The 23,630-nt window shown below is 42.7% G+C and overlaps 2 long non-coding RNA genes across 2 annotated transcripts in view; both read right to left on the bottom strand.

The window, feature by feature from the left end:
* LOC126495923 (uncharacterized) overlaps positions 1–23,630 on the bottom strand; it is a 49,857-nt gene that overhangs the window by 11,806 nt on the left and 14,421 nt on the right. The window lies entirely within an intron of this gene.
* LOC126495924 (uncharacterized) lies at positions 16,425–20,363 on the bottom strand. Its single transcript, XR_007590256.1, has 3 exons — positions 20,135–20,363; positions 19,619–19,747; positions 16,425–19,330 (listed from the first exon to the last, which is right to left on the bottom strand). It is a non-coding gene; the product is annotated as an uncharacterized lncRNA (long non-coding RNA).

Genomic DNA, 23,630 nt, shown 5'->3' with positions numbered 1-23,630 from the left:
GTCCCATTTATAAACCACTGTGTTTTCTAAGACTCCTAATTCTAATTGGAGAGACGCTCAAGCTCCCGAGTCTGAACACAGTCACAGTGGAGGAGCATCAGGACCAGTGATGGGACCTCAGGTGGGGAAACAGCATTTCCACTGACCCTAGGGCCAAGCACAGGATGCTCCTTCCCAAAGGCCCACTTCTAGAATTAGTGAAGTCCTACTGTCTTTTGTAAAACTTAAAGGAAAGCTTGTAAGGCTTTCAACATTATATAGAAAGGGTTATAGTCAAATAAACAGAATGCCCATGTTGTTGAAGCCGGGGAATGATGTAAAGAATGACTAGCTTAGGAATAACCAAGAATCACTCATCGTAACCACCACAAAGTACCAAGAGAGCAAAGAAAATAGGCTCCAAATTAGAAGCTGATGGATTCGCGAGAACTCCATGGAAATTCTCGAAAATTGTATTAGCATCAAGTCATTAGAGCCAAAACCTTCACAAAGTCTTGCTGCCTCCAGCCTCCAACTCAGATGATAGATTTAAGAAAATGTGTATTATTTTCACTATCTTAAAAAAAAAATATGCCTCTGATCCTTCTGAATCTGGCAGAGGCCATCTGCTGCAGATGAGCTGGGAGAGAGCAGCCCCTAGATTGCCCCCTGCACGTGAAAGCAGGATATGCATTAGGTGCAGCTAGAGGGCATTTTCATTAACCAGGCTTCCAGAAATGACAATCCAAATGAGAGCTAATGGAGCCCCATGATGGCTTTGTTGAACAAAAGCAAGGCGGAAATAGCAACTGATGGCCTGCTTTGCAGGTTAATAATCCTGCAGCCTTCCGTACCAATCTTTTATATTTTATTAGCATATAAACATATTAAACAACTTTAATATGACCTTGTCTTTCATGAACATGGTGTATTTTGATCATATTGGTGTGTGGTACTTTTTCTCGTTCCCTCCCACTCCTGCTAATCCCCATATCTTCTCAGCCCCCATCTTACGTTCATGTCAATGAGTTTAATCAGTGTGTTTTATAGGAACATGACTGCCTTACCAGTGGCTATACCACTGAAGGAAGTGTCTCTGCCCCATCAACCATTAACTATAGGTAAATAGGTAGGAAAGGGTGGGAGCCCACAATTCCCTTCCCGTTGCATAACAAAGTATTGACAGCTTGTATGACTAAGCTTGTGAAAGTGATAACGTGCTGTGTATTTAAGAGTGCAATGGGCATTTGTGCCAGGGGGTCAGTTTTCCAAACCATTACCACCAGTCTTTAGTATTTAGATTTATTTAATATGCCCCTTGTGTGATGTACTGAGCCATGGAAGTAAGGTAACATTTATAAATGGCATTCAACAGTCACTTAATTCTCCATACTTGATCAGATATGAGTTTGTAATAACTTCTGGCCACTGCAAAAAGATGCTTCTCTGATCAAAACTGACAAAAACATTAAACATGAACATAAATTTCTTTAGGAGGCAATTTGACAGGTACATCATATAAATTTAGAAAAAGAAAGAAAGCAGAAGCTTCCCCAGTATGGCCTATGACCTCATCAGACACAAGTTTTTGTTGTGTTTACAGTACCAGACTTGAATTCCTTCCTGTGGAACAGACATCAAATCCAATCAGAAAGGGGACGGTTGTTCCTATAACAGATTTGGCACTACTGCACCAGTAGGCTCATCCTATCCAGTGATTATTATACACCATTGAGGCTCATGTTGAGCTTAAGCCCCACTAAACCCTTCAGGATTCAGAAGGATCACTGTAGCAGGTGAAAATAAGCTCTCAGGGTAAATGAAATAAATTAGCTCACATAAGTCTTTTTATCATGTTTCCGTTTATTCTTCCTATGCTCTCCCCAATGCTCTCTGGATGTTTCCTTCATTAATGTTCCTCACCGTTCTTCCCATGCCACAAGGTTTCCAGTTTATATACCCACACAGACATAGGTAACAATTTTCTGGTAAATAACAATGATACCAAGCATGTATTTCTTATGGCTAACGGGATGGATAAAAGACTGACAAGGTAGCCGCCTTATGTCTCAGATGTAGCAGGACTGAGAAGCTCCCTGGCAGATATTGGGAGGATTAGGATGGAGCTTGGCCCCTGGGCTAACCATCGGGGTGCTGTATCCACTGGCAGCCAGGTAGGAAGGAATTTCCTTCTCTGGGACTGGTTTAGTGGCCCAAGCTTTTTTCCTGTATATTTTAGGGATAAAGGTACAAACAGTTAATTTCTTAGACTAAGGCCTTGTGCCAAATGAAAGGTGAAGGTAAGTACAGAATATTAATAGCTTGTTAGGGTAGAGCAAAGGCCAATAGATTCCACCCTCCTGAGTTGACTGTTAGAGAATTCAGGGCCGCCCAGACCTGTTTATTAGTAAGAGCAGACATGCTGTCTCTGTTCAGTGCCTTCTGCTTAGGGCTCCTTTCTCGTCAATAAGTCCTATTAAAAAGGATAATTGTGGGGGAGGAGATTATGTAGATTTATGTAGATTTGACTATGAGAACAAAGCTTTGGTTAAGTAAATGCTTTCACACCAGGGCCCCACAGGGTGAAAAAAAGGTATCAAGTCATATTGCTAAACATAGACAAGAATTATGGGTGAATTTAAGTCATAAGAGCTAGTTAGTAATAAGCCTGAGCAACAGGCCAAAAAAGTTTATAATTAATATAAGCCTCTGTGTATTTATTTGGGGCTGAATGACTGAAAGACTGGGCAGGACAGAAACTTCTATCTACATGCCTCATTAGAGCCTTACTAATTTCCTCACTTCTATGAATACACAATATGAGATATACATCTCTAAAGATTCAAATCTAACATTAACAAATGAGAGAAAATACATTGTCTTTTTGTGTCTAAGTTTTCTCAACCAGAATGATTGTTTCTAGCTCCTTCTATATACCTCTATTCTTCGGAAGATGGAAAAGTCAAAATGAAGGGTAATGAGGTGAGGCATTAAGATGGTTCAGTGGCACCTACCACCAAGCCTGATGACCTGAGTTCAATTCCCAAGGCCCACATGATCAAAGCAGAGAACTGACTTCTATGAGTTGTCCTCTGAACTTAGTCACCCAAACAAACTACAGTAAAAGCAACAATACTAAGTCAAGCCAGATAGACATATAATTAAGCAGTCAAAGTCAATTCAGCATCCACAGAAGAAAATGCAAAAGTGTGTAGCATAAGCTCTGCAGTTTAAAACTCCCTATCATAAGAGTAGTAATAATATATGAGGTAAATAAAGGACTGGTGCAGGGAAAGAGGGAAGGAATTAAATAAAAATACAAAGAAAGAAAAATGTGAGAAAGAGAGAAAGAAGCAAGAGATTAAAATGTGATTCTACAATAAATAAAACTAAGTAAATCTGGTAAAGATAAGAATAATAATACAAATAAGTTAAACTTATGCTAGGAATATAGTAAGAAGGGAGGAAAAATGGGTAAAAGTTTCAAAAGTTGACAAAGAAATGAAGGAACCCAAACCACTGCCTGCCTGGCACACTTGATGTTTTCAGATGCCAACTAACATGGAGCCACCCTTAAAGAATGAAAAGATTCTTAAAACTGAGAGTGCTCTGGACCCAGGATCAGAGTCCCTAGTCCTGCAGAAAGAAGACGACATGTACCAGGGAGACAGCCCTGGAGGCCAAGCCATATGCTGCTCATGCCTGTGTTCAAAGTTTTACTACTTCATCATTTTCCCTTTATTAGTTGTCAGTTGTAGTTTTAAAACACTGTTTTAGTGGTTACCCTAGACATCACAGTACATTCCCCTGATTGCTATTCCTAAAAATAGGAATAGTCCTTCACCTCTTCTTCAGTGATACCTATGCTATAAGCCTTTATACTTATCTATTCTCTCCATTTCAATCATTATTGCTGTCATGGATTTTCATGAGACATTATTCTTGCTCCATATAATCAACCCTGATGTAATTATCAAAATATTTACCTGTTCTGTGGCTCCACTCTCACTGTGTTTCACATTGCGCTCAGTATTGACTGATGGTTTAATAATCCTTTCAAAGAACCAACTATGACAGTTCTGAGATTGCATCTTATACCTATCAAAATGATCAAGATCAAAAACAATGATGACAGCTTATGCTGGAGAGAATGTGGGGTAAAGGGAACACTCCTCCATTGCTGGTGGGAGTGCAAACTGGTACAGCTGCTTTGGATATCAGTATGGCGATTTCTCAGAAAAACAGGAAACAATCTGCCTCAAGACCCAGCAATATCGCTATTGGGTCTATTTCCAGAGGATACGCAATCATACTACAAAGACATGTGCTCAACTATGTTCATAGCAGCATTATTTGTAATATGCCAGATCTCCAAAACAGCCCAGGTGCCCCTCAACTGAAGAATGGATAAAGAAAATGTGGTACATTTGCAGAATAGAGTACTACACAGCAGTTAAAAAAAATGATATCTTTAAATTTGCATGAAAATGGATGGATCTAGAAAAAAACATATTGAGTGGGGTAACCCAGACCCAGAAAGACAAATATAATATGTATTCACTCATAAGTGACTTTTAGACATAAATCAAAGAAAAACCAACCTGCAGTTCACAACCTCAGGGAACATAGACAACAAAGAGGACCCTAAGAAAGACATACATAGATCTACATAGAAAGGAGAAAAAGACAAGATCTCCTGAGGAAATTGGGAGCATTTGGGGATCACAGGAGAAGGTAGAAGGGGAGCAAAGAAAAATGTATAGTTCAATAAAAACAATAAAAAAGAGCAATGACTGCTCTTGCAAAGGACCTGAGTTCCCAGCACCCACATTGGATGGCTCACAACCACCTGTAATTCCAGATCCAAAGAACATGGTGTTCTCTTCTGGCTTCTGCAAGCACTTGCATGCATGTGCACACACGCACATGCATACACACTACCACTGCCAACAACAACAACAATGAAACTTTTTGAAAAGTAAAATTTAGAGAGATTAGTGGATGGGAGGGAACGGGTGCTGCGAGTGTACTGAGGTTTCGTCGGGTGGCTGAGTCCTCCCTCTGTTGAGTCCTCCCTCTGTTGAGTTCTCTCTCTGTTGTCCTCAGGCCCTGACAAGTCCCCCTTAAGTTCTAACTGAGTCACCGACCTCTTTTATTTTCTAGTGTCAACTTCATATTGGACCCAGAAGCAACAGTTCCTAGGCAAGACTTCCTGATTTCTATCAAATGCAACCATGAATTAATTGGGTAAACAGTAGTGAATGTTTATTCTTGACAGGTCTTTTTTCTATAAATTATTAAATAAGGTTCTCTGAACAAAATCCACAAGGTCTTGGGGGTTCATGTTGAAATGGCTGTATATGAAAATGGCTGCCTTGATGAATAATAAGGAAAAATGATAAAATGAATCATTGTGATGAAGAAAGGGACTGACTGGGACCAGTAAGTACAGTGTCCAGTAAGCTGTTTTGAGTAAGGAGAAAGTGATAGTTTTTTTCAATAGTGATTGTTATAAATCAGTATTATTTGGTTCTTCAGAAATATCTGAAAATGTTGACCGGAAATGGTAGCTCTCATTCAAACCCAATATTATCTCTTATTGGAACAACAAACAAATAAACATATAAATAAAAGAGTTTACAGGTGTCTAGCAGATCTAAAATATAGTTATGAGATATGCAGGTTTGAGACAGACTCATTTTAACATATACAACTTTGCCTTGTTCATTCCTTTAATTTCCATTTTGGCATACACTATCTTGTATGTGATGTATCCTTATAAGATTTATTTTATTTTTAATTGTGTGTGTGTTTGAGAGTGAGAAAGTATGTGTGTATGTGTGTGTGTGTATGCATATGTATTCACAAGTGCAGCTGCCTGTGGAGGTCAGAGGAGGGTGCTGGATCCCTTGGAGCTAGAGTAAGTCATCAAATATGGTACTGGGAAGTGAACTTAGAGAGGAGTCTTTTTAAAAAAAAAAAAAGAATTAGTATATTCAGCAAAGTTATCTTTTAAAGTTTATGGGAAATAGCGTTTTCAAAATAAGTACAAATTAAACAATTTATGAGTACTAAATAAGCATTGTAGTTGATAGTTGAACAAATCCTAAGCAAAGAAGAACAGTCACAAAATATGAGAGGTCAGGAAAGCATAAATTTCCTGAGGAAGAAAGGAAGAGAAAGAGAGAGAGAGAGAGAGAGAGAGAGAGAGAGAGAGAGAGAGAAATAAGAACTAGAAAAGAATCAAACATGTCTGATTCAGTGAACAAGTAAATCCAGAAATTGAAAGAGTAAAGAGTTTCACAGTATTTAAACAAACCAGGAAAATAATTCATACAATTATACCAATCAGCAAAACTTTCAGTTAATGGATATGGAATTAAAAGGTTTCCTCTAATACCCACACTCTAGAGAGTGACCCTACAGCCATGCAAATACAAGAAGGACAAATTTCTCTCCGTGGGTTAGAAAGAGAGCATGAAGTTGAAAGACAACGGTGGAGCAATTGGGAGGAATTAAAGGTGATCTGTGGCGGATGGGTTGGATCAAAATACATTGTACGTGATATGAAATTCCCAAAGAATATATAAAAATATATTTTAAAAAGAATTAACTTTAAAATGTTTTAGTATACCAAATACAGGTTTGCGTTATGACATTTTCATTCAAGTATCCCATTGTACTTTCCCATATTTACCCTTATCACCCTCTGACGCTCCCCACCACCACTTCCAATGGTCACATCCTGCCTCCAATAGCTCATGCTGTGCTTTCATAGCCTGTTTCTGGACGCAACCGAATACACTTACCAATTGTCTTTCTCTCCTCAGCTTCACCCCACTACCATCTGGATCCCTCATCATCACCATCCCTTTATAAGCCTGCCTTCTGCCGTATTTACACACATAATCTAGGTCATGCTATTGAGAGAAGGCATAGATTATTGGTCTTTCTGAGCCTGGTCTATTTTATTTCACATGATCGCCAGATTCATTTTCTTGAAAATGGTTATGAGATTTCGATCCCTTTAGTCAGTTGCTTTGGGGGATTATGAACTCTCGGGTGGGGTCTGGACTGCTTCAAATCTCTCACTCTCGGGTGTTCGAAACAGAGCAGGAAGTCTGCTGTTGGGGCTCTTCACTGTAGGCCCATATTTTGGTATGGCACAAGAGCCATTAGCCCGGTCTGAGCTGATCATGTAACTCTGTAGACCAGTTGTCTCTGTCTAACAATAGCCAGGATGTGCTGCTCCTAGCTTCTTTTGTTAGAATGTAGATTACCTAAGAAGAGATGTTGGCTGAAGCTGATGACTTATGAGTCTAGAGGTTTGGTGCTTCCTCTCTTTGTAATTTGGAGGATGTCTTATAGAGATGCTAATTCATGGCCTACCTGACTGCTAGAGGCGGCTATGACTTGAGCCGAGGCACCTGGTTGCCTAGGAGACAACCTAATGTGTTTTTCCTGCTCAATTGATATGGCTATATAAGATATTTGGAGAATAGAGATCTGGCCTTTCCATGATGACCGTGTAAGCCGTGTCAGTTTTATTCCTCGCGACTCCATTCCAGCTGAGTTAGGGAATCTGTGTTGGACCCACACGGGCTCCGACACTTCACCCCTGGATAGAACGACTGAACGAAGGCAGCTGGGTCAACAGTAGCGTCTAACCCATTCTGTGTCAGTGAGGGTTTACCCCTGTTTTATACCTAAATACATTCTCGAGAACCTTTACCAGACTCTCGTGGATTCATGCTACAGAAAATGACATGATTCTATTCCTTTTATATCTGAATGAGTTCAAAACTTGGAGAGAGAGCCAGGGAGCACACGGAAGGGGCTGGAAGGAGGATAAAAAAAAAGGGGGAAATAATATCAATATATTTTAATTTCAAAAAATATGTTTTAAACTCCATGGTGTATATGCACCATACTTTCTTTATCCATTTTTTTGTTGAAGGGCATCTAGGTTAATTCCCTGTCTAAAGAATTGTGTACAGTGCCATGGTAAACATAGATATGCCAGTATCTCCATGGCATACTCACATATATCCTTTTGAGTATGAACTCAGAAGTGGGGCATTGGAACCACACTCTTACACCTTTAAGGAATATCCACCTGGCTTTCCCAGTAGCTGCACTAATTCCCACCATTAGTGTGCAACTGTCCATCTTCCTCCACATCTTCACCCGCATCCCTTGTTTGTTTTTTAATGAGAGCCATTCTGACTTGAGTGATGTGAACTCATGACACACTTTCATCAGCAAGAAGAAACATTCTGAAGAGAAGCTTACAGGCATGTTTGGCTGACCCTGGCTCTCTAGGTGGGTGGGACCTAAATGCGGACCCTTGTGTTTAGCAAGCACTTTATTGAGCTGTGTCCTGAATCCAATTTCCCTATATTTTTTTCAGTCCTCCCCCTTTTATTTCCCCCTTTTTTCCTTTTAGTAGCACTTTGAAATTATTTTTGTCTTTTGTTCTTTTTTTTTTTCATTTGCCTATTTTGTTTCTGAATTTTGTAACTGTTGAGAAATATTTTTCTGGATTTTTGCTTTCCTTTTTTTAGCCCTTGCTCTTTTTTGTGTTCTTGACAACACTCTTCTTTGCTGTTCCTCATTCCCCTTTACTTCTTTTTGGTTTTTGTTTTATTTTGTTTTTCGAGACAGGGTTTCTCTGTAGCTTTGGAGCCTGTCCTGGAACTAGCTCTTGTAGACCAGGCTGGCCTCTAATTCAGAGAGATCCACCTGCCTCCGCCTCCTGAGTGCTGGGATTAAAGCAAGTGCCACCACTGCCCGGCTTCCCCTTCACTTCTTTAACCCACTTTGCTGTAACATTTCCCTTCCCTTGTCTCCATTCATTACCACATTCACTTGCTATTTTCACATTTATCCTAATAGTTTTCTATTCCATAAAACATTCTACCTTCATTCTGATGTTTCTATTTTATAATCATTGGTGATACTTTAGTGGGTTTCAATCAGTTTTAAGTATAATTCTGTACTTTGTACAATAGGAATGCTTTTGTTGCTACTTTAGTAGTTGTAGTTTCCTGAGTGATACAGGGGATTGAGCACTAAAAGAAGATGCTTAGTAAGAGGTTTCCCAAATAGAGCCAGAAGAGACATGCAGACCAACAGACATTTACACTCTGACACAGAAACATTGGACCAACAGACACACTGTAACACAGAAACCTAAGAAACAGCAAAAAAGAAAGGCTGGGTGATATTGTACTCCAAAAGATTAAAATTCCTCAAATACCATATTAAAAAAAACAACTGAAATAGGCAAAAAGCCAGATGAATATTGCAAAACTTTCCTAGTAAAATGATCAATGACCTCAAAGAAGATACAAACAAATAAATCAGTTCAATTGAGGATCGAGAGGAGAAAGTGAACAACAGAGAAAAAAGTCACCAAAAGAGATGAGAAAATACATACCATGGAAGTGCATGACACATAGGATAATTCAGGAAGGAAGCTGAGATTTTTCAATATATAATGTTGGAAATGAAAATTTTCACTGAATCCCATCCTAGCCAGGAGGGGAAGCAGCAGCAACAGACTGAACAACGTCAGGGTGAAAGAATACTACAAATGAACTGCAAAGAAGAAACGCTACACTCTTTCCAACATATTAACTCAGCAGAAAGAAAATTCAGTGAGCAGAAGCACAATATCCAAGAACTCTGCATTATGAACAAGAGAATTCCCTGGATGGAAGTCTGAGTTGCTGGGATAAAGGCTAAATGCTAAGCTCTACCACAGGAAACGGAAACAATCTTATGGCCTTCAGCTGGGAGGTGGGTAATGGAGATGTGGGATATATACACTCCATTGACATGAAAAACTCCTACGCTGCTAGGAAAAATGAAATCCTGATCCTTGCTGCAGGCTGCATTGCGTGAGCTACCAAGGCAGTGCTGGAGTGCTTGCCCGGGTACTGCCGATGAAGGAGAGCTGGCGTGCTGACAACCCAGCTACCACCCAGGCCCAGACCCAGGACTTGAGTTCACCCACTCCAACATCCTCCTCATCTATAAACTGTGGGAACTTGTGAGGGGAATGAACACACAAATTCAAAACTGCAGATCTCTACGACACAGGAAAACAACAGGGTAGCCAAGAGGAGCCCCAGTGAGAGCTCACTATCAGGGGCGGAGTAGCAGAAACCAGAGATCTCGAGGCAAACCAATTCTCATAGCAACGAATACTCCCAAGTAAAGATGAATGGGCTAATGGGTGAACTGTGTGACTCAAGGACCACACTACAGCTTCCACTGTAAAACTGTTCTCTTTTTGTTTGTTTGTTTTGTTTTGTTTATTTGTTAGGTTTCAGCTTTGTTTTTTCTTTGAAATTTTGTTTTGTTGGGGAGGGGCGAGGTTGCAAGGACAGAGGGCAGATGCAAGGGGACAGGGGTATAAATGGACTCAGGGTGCATGATGTGAAATCCACAAAGAATCAATAAAAGTTAAAAGAACTAGGGGAAAAGGAAAAATGAAATCATGAGGTTTTGAGTAAATGGGTGGAGCTGGAAAAGATTATATTGAGTGAGGTAACCCAGACCCAGAAAGACAAACCTGCATGTTCTCTCTCTTCTGTGATTGCCAGCTCCAGATCTTCAAGTGTGACTATAAAAACGAGGGTAAGACGAAAAGCAGGGAAGTGAAAAGACCATAAAGTGGGGGTGGTAAGAGAGGAAAATGTCAAGATACAAATGATATGAGGGGTAAATGGAAAAAATGAGGAGAGGCATTTGAATTGGGAAGGGAGAAGGGAGGTCAGCACAGAAGAGTGGAAGGAGGAGGGGGAAACAACACTAAGGGAGTTTGAAGAGACTTTAAGGAAATATTTTATACTTACCTAAAACTATATATAATACATATAAATGTAACATATGCATATATATATATATATATATATCTTTAATTTAGTTAAGTAATGCTACTTGGGCTGACAATGTTCTCTCCAAGAGACTCAGAGCATCTAATAAAAAGCCCAGCACCAAGCATGAGAAAACTTCTTTTCAAGTTGTTGAACAAAAGAGTTCAAGAGATACCCCCAAATAATACAGGCAATTTCTGCTGCCCTTAGAGATTCCTCCAGAGGTTAAAGGTATATTCCTGTTGCTGAAGACACTGTGTACTTTGAGTACGGGAATCAGGTTTGACCTGGATCTGACCTGAAAGCTTTTGCTCTAAAGACTAGGTTTAATAGAACCCAGGAATACTCATAGTACCCTGTATAACAAGCATCCCAAGAGGGAAGCAAACAATAGTTCCACCCATCTGTGAAGCCTATGAAACACAACAATGACTAGCCCTACAAGATTCTCCTAGCCAGGTATGGTGGTCCACACATTTAATCCCAGCACTCAGGAGACAGAGGCAGGTGGATCTCTGAGTTTAAGGCCAGCCTGGACTACAGTATGGTAGTGATAGTCATATCTTAGTGGAACCAAGAGCTCTTTTTGGAGTCAAGGCCAGCTCAACAGAAAGGAAAACATGCCTGTTACTGGAAACCTAGCCAACTACGGGATGCTAGAAGTTCATGATCTCAGAGGAAAATATACTAACATCAGTTTGCAAGACCAGCATGATTCCTAACTGCATTGTAAACACTGGTCCTCATACCCACAGGAAAGTGCAGCTCCCACCCCACACCAAAGAAGCTTCCCTTGCAGCAGGCAGAGACAGAGCATCACAGACATCTACAACTGATCATGGGGTGCCCAGCCCAACTGGATACATCTACAACACAACTCCAGCAGCTCAGGGAACATAACAGAAGAGGAGACAGAAAGATTGCTAAGAGTCAGAACGCTAGGAACTTGGCTATGGGGCCGTGTCTCCTAGAAATGACAGCAAGGCTACACTCGTGACAACCACAAAGACCTGGACGCTGACAATATTAATAGACATGCTAATATGCAAGGAAAAAAATCTCACGCGTCCCCACCCCCAGGCAGTGAAGGACTGCTGAAAGAGGGAGACTTAGTCATCCCCCAGAGATGTCCCCCATTAGTTACCCAATGGCAGATGGCCAGTCCGGAAGTCAGTATATGCATACAGGCAACACTAGACAGACTCAGTGGACTGTATTAGACAGAAAAGGGATTGTCATATTTTCTTGGAGAGATTCAGATGACAAAAGAGATGGGTAAGGTGGGTGCTTAAGAGACAAATGGGCCTTGGACTAAGTTAGAATTCCTTCTTCTGTAAATTTTCTAAGTGTGAACTACAGTGTATAAGTTAATTTGCCCCCAAATAAATACAACATGGATGTCAATAACACACTACAAATCCAGCAAGTTTTGATGAGCCCTGATCAAGGCCTAAACTCTGAGCACCCCTTCTCATAGAAGATAGTCAAGTCCCACCAGGGAAATTCTCTCCTGCTCACTTGTGGTCCCTACCTGCAATTTGAACTATTACCACTAGAGGGCAGCTCCCACCGCAGGAGGTTTACTCAGTGACAAGGAACTCCAAGACAGCAAAATCCTGCTTTAGGATAAGGGAAGTCCTAAATAGCTGAAAACATCCTACTGCCAGCTCAGATTTGCAAGAGACATGCATACAAAGCCTGTCTATTTATGGACAACTAGGTCTCTGGACCCAAACCCCTCATATGCAACTAAACTGTTAGGTATCATCTTTCCTTGTGGCACTCAGGCCTGACAACGATCTAACTAGGCAAGTCAGAGTAGCCAGAGTGCTGCAGGACTTCAGCAGAGAGCACAGCACCACACCCAACATGGAAACCCTTCAGACTTGCTTAGAAGAGGGGCTGCATCTTCCCTGAGCCCCAGCCTATTCTTCCGGAGACTGGCTGGCCACCGTCTTCCTGAGACAAAGCTGGGATTTCTGGCAGCTGCTTCTTCCTCCAGTTCTCTGAATATCTGGCCATGGTACTAATTTTGAATTATTCCTACAGACCCTTATCTTCGCCTGTCTCATTTCTTCCTGCCATCATGTGAGGGACCACAAAGGCATCCTATCAGGTTCCACTGCGTTCAGGGTACCACATTACAACTCACTCATTAGGTAATTGCCAGTGAGCTTGTTAAATATTGAATTCTTTCCTCTCCCTTCTCGGGATAAAGGTGCTCAATGGTTCTGTTGGATGGATAAGGGCTCCTTGCCCCTGCTTGCAGAATCGCCCCTTAGGCAGTGTCTTTGTCCATCCCCCGCTCTGACCCACACTTGCTTGCCAGTGTCCTCTGTTTTTAAGATTCAGTTCACCCTTCACTTCCCCAAGGAACAATCTTTTATGTTCCCTTCATTTACTTCCATTACAGCCCTCTGAGATCATAACCATGTTTCCTTTTCTCTTGGAGAAACTATCATTCATTTGTTTCCTGTGCGAAGCCGAATTTTGGTTCATAATAGAAAATCATTCATGTTCATTAAATAGTAATTTTATGTCTAAAGATCTCCAGGAGTCTGTGTGGTTATCCTTGGTGACTAAATTTAGGAATGTAATCTAAAGGCTTTTAGCAAGGCGGAGAAGGGCAAGGCTTGCCAGGGTCACAGGTTTCCGGAGGGTTAATGTCCCTTCACACACGATGTCTCTCAGCCTGATCGATCCACAGCTGCCTTTCATCCTAGCGCTTTATTGATGAATGAGTACAAGAAGAAAATATTGAGAGGATCCGTGAAGTTTGTCACCTCCCTTCCACCTCCAGGTCCTGGGAAAGACTTTTTGTCTAGGACCTTCTTGTTCTATATGTACCCCGACGTGAATCTGGGTCTCCCGTGGCCAGGTTCTATGGAATGTTCCTTCTCCTTACATCATTCCCTTCCAATGGAAACATTGCCGCAAGAAAGCACAGGAGGCTCATGAGCCTCAGGAGGCAAATAGGAGGAGAAAATGGAAATGTGAACCTTGGGTGTCCCTCAGCAATATAAAAGAAAAAAAAAGTAAATGGTTGCTAGGAGGTGGACACTTTCTGGTGAAGCTCCTGCTTTTGAGTCCTCCCTGCTTCTTCTGGAACCCTTACCCCCAAATCCTGCTAGCAAACCAATAAAAACTCACTGGGTCACAAAATAGACATTGCAGCAATTGGTATTTTGATATATTGTGGACTCCCTTTCTGGGGTGACCCAGGGTTGTATCTCCCAGGGAAAGTCACCTCACATCAGGCCCACTCTGCTGGGATTTCTAGTCAGGCAAAATTACACCTAAGTCCAAAAATTGTGGTAAACAAATCTATTTTTACTATAGGTTTCCTTAGAGCAGTCAGGGTTTGGAGCACGTGCCTTTGGGTTTTAAAAACCTGTTATACGAGCTGGATGGTGGCACCACATGCCTTTAATTCCAGCACTCAGGAGGCAGAGGCAGGCGGATCTCTGTGAGTTTGAGGCCAGTCTGGTCTACAAGAGCTAGTTCCAGGACAGGCTCCAAAGCTGCAGAGAAACTCTGTCTTGAAAAACAAAAAACAAAACAAAACAAAACAAAAAATGTTACACAGTCTGGCACATAGCAAACGCTCAACAGAATATGTTGAATCGTGGTTTGCTAAATGAATTAGTAGACACCTTTTCGTTATAATATTTCCTTCTGGTTTTTTGAACAATCCTATGTTTTAGCTTCTGAGAACATCCGAGGTTTTGAATATAACTTGAGGTGTATCCAACACCTACCACACAGTTAGAATACAACATACTGACTGGCTGCTTCCCTAAGAACATGGCATTTGATTTCTAAAAAGCATAAACAACTGCTCAACTAGTGAAAGCCACACAAACCTGAGCTTTAAATGGAAATTAAAAAAATACGAAAATAACTATAAATTTTTTTAAAAAAAGAATTAAGTGTGGGATGCAAATTTTTTAAAATATCATTTAGAAGAGAAAGCTCGAAGCACGGTGTGGGGGTTCATGCCTGTTATTCCAACACTCAGAAGACAAAGACAGGAGGATTGCTATGAGTTCAAGATTAGGTTGGGCTACATAGTAATACCTAGGGCAACATGAGCTACAGAGTAAGACCTTGTGTCAAAACACAAACACAGAGAGAGAGAGAGAGAGAGAGAGAGAGAGAGAGAGAGAGAGAGAGAGAGAGCAGAGAAAGGGAGAGAGCACTTTGCATCCTCCTGCCTCATTCTCTCCAGACACCAGGTGGCGACATTTTATCATGGACTGAGTTCCAGCGGTCTCAATTTTTTTTTTTATTCAATAAATGTACACTAGGAGGCTTAAGCTGTACAGCAAGAAATCATAAAAGAATCGTGCATGGGTCTTGGGTATACAGAGCTTATGATCCGTCTATGGGGTTGGAAAGTTATGGGGCTAATTTAGAAGTACAAGAATGACATGAAAGGGTAACAGCTTCTGGGAGCAAAGATCCAAACAGACGTGTCACATATGAGGACACAAAGCCCACGGAAGAAATGGGAACTGCTATCAGTTAGCAGGAGACTTTAAACTATCAGGTCAGTGAGATGCTACTATAGCCCCGCAGGATAACGCCAGTGAGAGGACTCCGAATGAAGGGGACTCCCACACAGTGAGGGCTCCCTCCCAGACCCTGGATTAGGCACAAACCACACCCAAACAGCTGTTTCCACAGAGAGATCCTTTATTAACTGGGGAAGAAAAGTTAAAGTGGCCGCTTTCTGACTCAGGCAGAAAACCAGCAGAAAATGACCTTGCAGGTGTCATTTTAAAAGGAGAAGAAGGGGAGGTCTGTGTTAGAACGGGCTAGGATGCTGTGGTAAAGGAGACAGGGCATGAGAAAGAAGGAGAAAGGGACAAGGGAAAGGGGTAAGGGGTATTTGTCCCAAAGGGGCGAAGGACGGCCTCTGGACAGAGAGGAGACAGTGATGGCCACATAGGGAAATGGCAATTTATAAAGGTAAAAGAGGAAAGCCTGTGTTAGGATGGGGTGATTAATTTTAATTGGACATGTTAATTAGATGCATCAAAGTGGGGCTTCTCATGCTGGGCATTGGCAGGTAGCCTCGGGAGGAGGAGAAGGAGGAGGAAGTGGCCAGATAAGGGAATAGACCTTGGTGGCTAGCTTTAGGAATGTAATCTAATGGTTTTCAGCAAGGCAGCGGGGATGGGGGAGAAGGGCAATGCCTGCCAGAGCCACATATTCTAGTCCTAGTGATGGTCGCTCTGGGAGCAACTGGACTCTTTTCCACTCCAGGGAGTGGCAACTGATGCCACCATTTGGAGAATTTCTTTATAGTAGTTGCTAAAAGCAAATTACAGATACCCATCACCCAGATGTTCTCTCCTGAGTGCTTATTAGTAGAAATAAATGTTTATAGGTACCCAAAACCCACATATATGTGCTCATGGAAAATTACATATAATAGCAAAATACAGAAAGCACTCATCTACCCACCAGTAATACAATGTGTGAATAAATTAGAGTCATAGTCTGTAGCCTAGACTAGCCTCAAACTCAAGATCCTTTGGCGTGCTTCAGCCACCTGAGTGTGGTAATTACAGGTATGTGCTCTCACTCCAGGCTGGGATCCTTCTTTCTTAAAAAAACAGAGATTACAGAAAGCCTGGAAGGACAGTTATTTTAAGATCAGAGAACACTGCTGTTCAAACAGGATAAGTGGCTATACAGAGACTAAGAGAAAATCAGTAGCCGTCACCCTTACACCCTCAGACCCAGGATGCAGGCCCCACAGGGCAGGATGAGGTAAGCAGGTGGGGATGGGGTGCTGCAGACACCACATGCAGGATGGGGGGGGAGCTACAGGCTCCCCAGGGATGGACAAGGTGAGCTGGGGGGGGGAGAGACAGTGGGGATGGGGGATGGGGGCTAATGTACTTGCCACGTTGAATCAGCACAAACAAGAACAAATTGGGTAGCTAATTGGGAATTGAGAGTCAATCAAAGTCAACTTTGTTTGAACAGAAAGAAAGCAGCATTGGAAAACCACCTAATTTAAACCAAGGGATCGTTTCAAGGCTCGAAATTAGACGTGGAAAAAGAAAAGCATGGTTTCAGCAAAGTCCAATTAAAGCATGAAAAATCCAATTTGGATCGAATTGGTAGGCCTGTCTCAGCACTGGGGTAAGATGCTTATCTGGTCCAGGCGCCACCGTCCAGAGACATCTGCCTCCCCCTCTCTGCCTCCCCTTCTTCCCCAGCAGATACACTTCCTCGGCTCTCCTGCGACCTGTGCAGTCCTAGGTCACTTGTCAATCTTTCATCCCATCTGTCCGTTGTCTAATGTGCTGATGGTTTTTATCTCGACAGCCACCCTGATCCAGTCTTCTCTTGCATTTCTGTGAGTTATTATATCAGTTGGAACAACTTTTAGGAATCTGGTGGCTTTAAACATCTGGAATTTCCTTTCTCATAGTTCTGGAGATGCAGTTGCCCAAACTGGTTTCACTGAGTGTAAATCTAGTAATTAGCAAGCCACACTTCCTCTGGGGAACTGGAGAGGATCCATTTCTAGTCTCCTGCAGCAAGGGGCTGCCTTCCTGACACGCTGGATTTGTGGCATCACTGTCTTTAGCCTCCACTTTCACATGTCTTTGCTGTTTGGTGAGTCCTGTCCCTTTCCCTCCATCACAGGGACATTTGATGGCACTGGGACCACCTAGATAATCCCAGGTAATCTGGAGGAGGTGCTTAGGAACATACATTACCATAGAAAGTAGAATTCCCTCTTTTTCTAAACATGGTAATGTTCACTATTTCTAGGGATCAAGTTTTGATCATTGGAGAGTTCATTGACCCATCTGTCAGTTTTTATATCCTAGAACTAAACAAACCCACAATGGTAGAACTCAGAGCTAAACATATTTGCCTGGAAGGTATAAGAACCCAGATTCAACCCTCCTTAACTTCTTTCTTTCTCCCAGCAAGTCTTCCAGAAAATGGCCCTTTCTTTGCAAATCCCCACATTCTACCGGCTGGTCCAAGTCAGGCTCCCTCTTAGACTATTACAAGGTTTCTAACCAACTTCCCTGGCTCCTTACAGTTAATATGGCCAGGAAGATCATCTCCATCGGTCTTCTCCTTTCCCAAGTATTCAGTGGTTTCCCATCACATTTAAGACAAAATGTGATGGATGCCCGCTCCTGTACCTTCATTATCCTTCTGTGATTGCTCTCTGTCCTGCAAGGGATTCATTCCTACTGCTCACTCAGTTCCATGCTCCTCGTTCACAACCTGCCACCTCCTCTTTTCTCTCCAAGACTCACTTCCCCAGAAGTTTCCTCAGATAACCTTTGACCTCATCAAACTGTCTGTAGACAAAGTATCTGTAGGTAAAGTATGACTGTCTCTTCCTCAGAGAGACCTCTTGACACATCACTTAAAATAGTCTTTCTGTCACTCTCTTAAGACATTAATCCCCAACATTGAGCTATATATTACATGTCAAGTGGCTTCTTTTCTAAGTAATTCTCCCCACTATCATATTCATTTCCTGAGTGCAGGAGCAGTGCCATTTTGTTAAGCACTGGACTTCTAACCGCCTGTGCCTGACTAAGAACAGGAACACGCTAAATATTGTTGAATGAATACGCGAATGAGTGAGTGATTGACAGATCCCAGGTGGTGGGTGGTGAGGGTTTCAGAGAAAAAGCTCTTAGAGGGACCCTTTCTCTATGCTCCCGACCGCAATCTCAAATAAATATAGCTGTACTTTCTTCTCAGCTGGAACACCTCCGCTTGCTCTAACCCAGTGTTAGAGCTGCTGAGGCAGGGCCGGCAGCCACCCCCATCTCAGTTTTCAGACCAGCCTTCCGGGGACGTGGGCAGTGTGGCCACCAGGCAGCGAAAACTAAGAGAGCAGAGCCAATGAGTGAGTGTATGTGGTGTGTGCATGGGTGTGTGGTGGGGGTGGGGTGCAACCTTCCTGCCATGTAAATGTTAGACATTAAAATGGAAAGCGAGTGCTAGAAATTGGGATTCTCTGTAAGCTTTTAGCAGAAACGCTGTATTTGATAGGCACCTGGGGCAGCTGACCTTCCGTGAGCCCTCACCTCACAGAATACAAGCTCAGACACAGCATCTTCTTGTTTAGACACCTCATCACCCTCCCAATAAACCAGTATTTGCTCTGTGACCAGTCAAAACCCACATGCAAAAATAGCATAATATTAATAAGCAAATGGAATTTCAGGGACAAACTTCAACTTGAATCTCAAATGAGTATTTCTGTCTATTTGCGTTGGTCGCTTTTCCTTGCTATGACATAATGCCTGAGCAAACCGACTCAGAGGAAGAGAGAGTTATTTTGGTTCATGGTTTCAAAGGTTCCAATCCATAGCTGCTGGCTCGACGGCTAATGGGCTTGTGGTGAGGCAGACCACTGGTGACAGGAGGATGTGACAAGAGAGGCTGCTTACATCATCCCAGAAGGGAACCTGAGAGAGCGACAGAACAGGGTGGGGGACAAGAGACAATCTTCAAGGTCATGTCCTTAGTGACCTATTAGACTCCACCTCCTAGAGTCTACCATGTACCAATAATGCCATCAAATTATGAATCCATCAATGATGAATCAATCCATGGATTGGGTCAGAGCCTTCACTACTCACCTCCCCCAAACCCCACTTTTGGTCACCATATTAAGGACTAAGACTTCAATATATGGAGTTTAGAGGGGACACTTCATGCCTAAACTAGAACAAGATTCTTCATGAGCTGCTTACTTGGCATCCGTTTCCTTATGCAGAGAATTAGAATCAACCAAGCTGGGCGAATAGCACAGGCTCATAGCCCTGTTACTCAAGAAGTGGGAGGATCCTGAGGTCAAGGCCAGCCTGGTCTAAATGACAAACCTGTATCAAAGAGACAAAGGAAGAGAATATGCTATTGCGGAGTAGTACAGTGCTTTCCTAGTATGGAAGAATCCCTAGGCCCAATCTCTAATAAAGCTAAATTAATAGATAGATAACGAATCTATCTTAGTGGTATAATAATAACTGAGTGTTCTCTTGCTACACAGCTGATTCCGAGTGGTTCTGACAGCCTGGTTGCTGTGCAAGGCCACCCACTTCTTCCACAGCTCAGGGCTGGCCCTATAATGTTTCTTTAGGGAGAATCGCCCCCCTCCCCAGCAGAGAGCAGGCCAGGTTAACTCTCAGAGCCTCACTCTTCTCCACATGCAAGTGGTGCCATTGCTGAAAAGACTGATGTAAACACCATTGAAGAAAGGGTGATCTTACTCTCCCCCTTCTGCTGGATGGCTTTGGGTTTGTCATGATTAGTGTTCCCACAAAAAATGATCCATTTTTCTTCATCAGAAGTTTGAATATCAGCCATTGCGTTTCTAACAGTTCAGCCTTAGTAACAGCAATGTTGACGGAGGCAGCTCATTTGTTCCCGGCCGCACAGACCTGAAATGACCATACAGAAAACTATATTAATTCTGCCACTACTTGGCCTATTAGCTTAAGCATATTTCCAGCTAGCTCTTACATCTTAAATTAACCCATTTCTATTCTCCTGTGCATCGCCATGTGGCTGTGGCCTACCGGTAAGGTTCTGTCTGCCATCTGTCTCCTGCTGTGCTACAGGGTGTCTCCCTCTGACTCCACCTACTCTCTCTATATATCCTTTCCAATCTGGCTATATTCTGTTAAGCCATTGGCTGAAAGCAGCTTCTTTATTGACCAATGGCAATAAAAACATATTCACAGCATACACAGGGGAATCCCACATCACAGTGATTTTTGTGAAAAGCAAGAACACTACTTAACATTCACCGAGTGCCTCTATGTGCTAGCTACATGGATTCATTAATTACTTCATTTAATAACCATGCCCCTATGAGTTGTGCCATCATCACCATCTTTACCCAGCAGATGAAGAAGCTAAAGCACCTGGAAGTTTGGTAAATGCTCACGGGCAGCACAGAGTAATAACGGGATACAAGTCCAAACAATATCATTCCAGAGCCCCCACATCTAACAACCACTCCCTCTTCCTAGGCTTTTGAAACCCAAATCCCTGACCTAGAGTCCATCCTCCCATCCTTAGTGCACCTGTTGTGAGTCCAGACATGTTCCATTCTGCTTTTTGTCTGCCTCAGTCCTGAATGTGACTAACTGGAGTTTCCCTGTCGCTGTGAGATACCTGCCTAAGGAAGACCTAGATAGTATTCTTGTTCAGCTCCCCCACTGAAAATGGGTTAGTGCACAGTTGTCCATAGAATGTGCTGTATGTTGACCACACACCACTTCCTACTTCCGTGAATCTGTCCCCTCAGTCCCTTCCACAGTCCCAGGGGGATTCTGGCGCCACGCTATTGTCTACTTTTCCCATCCTCTTCTGCTCTTAAGCAGCCCACACCTAGCCCAGCAAGTGCAAATGGCATTAATGAGGAGAACGTGGGCTATGCAGAGAGCATGAGACCTGGTTCTTGAATACAAAACAATCATAGTCTGATTGGCAGAAAGAATAAGGAAAGAGAATACAGGGTAGTGCACTTGGGGCGATGGCCGAGCTGCACCATTTATTACACAATAAAAGTCAGGCTTGGCATTAATGAGAAAACAAAGAATAATAATCAGGATATAATCCAAACAGTTTCTGCTTATCATCTGTGTCAAATCCAATATACCAGTGTTAAAGGGAGGTCCCCAAGGAGACAAATTGACTTTGTCTATGGCAGCCTCCAGTGAACCCCAACTGGTAGCAGGAGAAGCATCCTGTTTCTGCCACTCCCCACACACCAACCAAAGACATTTATCCACAAATCAGGAGTAAAGTGACCAGAATTAAAGTTCTCTCCAGTGCCCAGCCTGGCTGGGTCACAATAAATGGCATCCCTAAAAGCCACATATTTTTTTTGTCTCGGGCTCAGACAGACAATACATCTTCAGGTAATTCTTTCTTAGCCAGCCCCTCTTCTGCCAGCTAAGCCGCCGGTGTCGGCAGCCATTAAGCCTGTGCACAGGCACACGAGGCTCAACCAGGAAATCAATAGAAGCCAGTGAAACACGATATTTCCTCCATCCCTTTGCTTATCTAAATGGGGAAAGTTTCCAGGAGGAGAGCGAAGACCAGCCAGCTCCACAGCGCCATTCCTCTCTCCGCACACACAAGCAGAGAGATTGTTGTCTTCTAAGAATGCGGGCAAAGGCTAAATTTAAAGACGTTAATGGTATGGTAAAGCCACCTTCAAACTCTCTTCACATCTTAAAGACAATTACAGAACCCGTTCTGGGAGAGTGGGAAGGAGAGCTCAGAAATTGACTGGGTAGAGAGACACGTGAAACCACCAGCTCGCTCTTCCTAGTGAGGGTGGTGTGGTAATCACTTGCATTTAGCTCCCAGCCTTCTCAGAAACCTTTCTTCCCGAACCCCCGTCCTAAGGCTGATCTCTGCCTGCTGCTCTACTTAGCTCCACTTTTATTCATCTGAAGTCATTTATTATTGATGGCAGCCTTTTATCCTGGTCCTCTGCTGCTCAGACTTTGCAACCTGGCAGGTTTGTGACTAAGTAGCAGGCGCCATTTGTCACCGCTGGTAGAGCAGGCACTGGACAAGTTCAAGGAAGAAAGTCACGGTGAAATGACTGGCCTTAGCCAGCCATAAAATGATCACAAACGGAAGCGTCTGTAAAAAGCCAGGAGTGTATTCTCTTACTGCTTTTGAAGCCAGAAATTAAGGATGAAGGTGTCAATATGGCTGGCGTCTGTGAAAGCTTTCTTTTTAGGGTTTCAGATGACTACCTTCTTGATGTGCTCACTGGTGTGTGTGTGTGTGTGTGTGTGTGTGTGTGTGTGTGTGTGTGTACAGAGAGTGCAAACACCTATGTGTCTTCTCTCAAAAAGCCACTAACCCCATTGCGAGTCTCTCATCTTAATCACCTCCCAAATCCCCAGTTAGAACATCACACTAAGAGTGACAGCTTCAACAGATGGATGTGGGGAAGATGCTCCAGGCCACAGCGGCACTATACTATGGAGCCTCTCGTTTCTTGTGTTAGGGACAGATGGGTCCCTTCGATTCAGGGCCACATATTTCTGTAGTAGTTTCTCTGTGTTTTGTGCCAGAACAGTGACTGATAAAATACAGTATGGTACCTGTGTTGTGATGTGATCCACCCCAACATTGCTGTCAAAAGACACAGAATTCCAGTACTACTGCCTGCTGGAATGACCGTGATCCAAGACCAAGACCAACAAGATGAGGGTGCAGATAGGAAGACAGGCTGATGGTGGTTTAATGGAGAGAGTACAGTAATTCCTTAAAAGATATTTGCTGGGCATGGTGATGCATGCCTGCAATCCTAGCACTTTGGAGTCTGAGCCAGGAGGATTCTGGGTCCAAGGCAACCTGAGCTACATAATGAATTCCAGGCCAGCCTGTGCTACAGAGTGTGGCCCTGCCTCCAAGATGGAAAAACTAATTATGATAATATTGCATTTCTGGGTACAGATCTGAGAGGACTGAAATCAAATCCCAAGGGACTGTTCTCACAGCTGTATTATTTGTAATGTTCTACACAACAACCACACAGTGGCGACAACACAAATACTCATGAACTGACTTAGGAGTAAAGAAGATGTGGCACATGCATATAGTGTGATCGATAGTATTTGACCTTAAAAACTGTAAGGAAATCCTGGGCTGGAGAGATGGCTCAGTTTGTACAAGCACTTCCCCCACAAGCTTGAAGACCTGAGTTTGATTCGCAGAAACCCATGTAAAGGT

Source organism: Alexandromys fortis, unplaced genomic scaffold, assembly GCF_014885135.2.
Source record: "Alexandromys fortis isolate MF-2015 unplaced genomic scaffold, M_Fortis_MF-2015_v1.1 scaffold_231, whole genome shotgun sequence".
NCBI lineage: Eukaryota > Metazoa > Chordata > Mammalia > Rodentia > Cricetidae > Alexandromys > Alexandromys fortis.
This window is presented reverse-complemented; position numbering and strand designations above follow the sequence as displayed.